At 39.9% G+C, this 1150-nt stretch overlaps 1 long non-coding RNA gene across 1 annotated transcript; it reads left to right on the plus strand.

The window, feature by feature from the left end:
• The first annotated feature begins 659 nt into the window (after positions 1-659).
• On the plus strand, positions 660-919 carry LOC121173362 (uncharacterized). Its single transcript, XR_005888072.1, has 2 exons — positions 660-722; positions 820-919. It is a non-coding gene; the product is annotated as an uncharacterized lncRNA (long non-coding RNA).
• The last annotated feature ends 231 nt before the right edge of the window (positions 920-1150 follow it).

Below are 1150 nucleotides of genomic sequence, written 5' to 3' on the forward strand. Positions count from 1 at the left end.
CTGATCATAACTCTATGTGCCCTCCTCCATCAAAGGTGAACACTAAAGGTGCACCGAAGAAACCGATGAAAAGAAGTCAAACATCCACAAAGCGTGATCCGTCTTACTGGGAGTATGTTGATGCTTTTCATTCTGTTCAAAGCAGCAACTCTCCAGTGAAACGAAGTGCATCATGCTCTCAACCGCGTCAGCCAACAAGGATCATCCCGATGTTGGATCAATTTGCGTCATTCTTTCAAGGTTTCATTCGTGACGTTGTGGATGTGAAAGCGGACGGTAACTGTGGATATCGGTCCATTGGCGCTTTATTAGGTATGGGGGAAGATTCGTGGCCGTTAGTGCGTAATGAATTGCTTAAAGAACTTGGCAGGTGGTCGCATGAGTACATGAACCTCTTCGGTGGCACAGAGAGATTTGAACAATAAAAGTTGTCCCTACTTGTTGATGGATTTTCAAAGGTATGTTTTTAGGTTAATTTTTTTTAATAACAATGTTTAAATTACTTACATGTGTATGTTTGGTTCATTCAGGTTAGTGTGGACAAGTGGATGGATATAACAGACATGGGATATGTGATTGCTTCACGGTATAACGTAATCCTTGTATCGTTGTCCCAACAACAAAGCATGACATTTTTCCCTCTTAGAAGTCAACCACCACCTGACTCTTCTGGCCACCGCATCATATGTGTCGGTCACGTGTTTGGAAATCATTTTGTTCAGGTACATTGAATATAGTTAGTGTAACAATTATGCAATGACTTCGCTTGTTCGTTTGGCACGGTCAGCGCATGATATAATGTTTGTTCATGTACAACAGGTTTATTTGAAAGACCATTGTCCGTTGCCGCCCCCAGCGCTGTTGTGGTCAACCAATTGTTATTCTCAGGCAAAGCAATGGGCAATTCCATATATTAGTAGAATGCATGAATACACAAGCTTGATGTCATTCAAAACACACTATGTAGACCTAAATGAAGACTAAACATTCATTGTTTATTTATTTGTATTCATTATGCGATATAATTCGTTGTAACCCGTCACTAACCAATTAATATTATCAACTACTCGTTTGGTTAAGCAAGGAAATTGTTGGTCCAACAAAAATCATTTACGCGTACAGCATACATCATTGTCATAATTGACAACAC

This window comes from Glycine max, chromosome 13 (genome assembly GCF_000004515.6).
Source record: "Glycine max cultivar Williams 82 chromosome 13, Glycine_max_v4.0, whole genome shotgun sequence".
NCBI classification, from domain to species: Eukaryota; Viridiplantae; Streptophyta; class Magnoliopsida; order Fabales; family Fabaceae; genus Glycine; species Glycine max.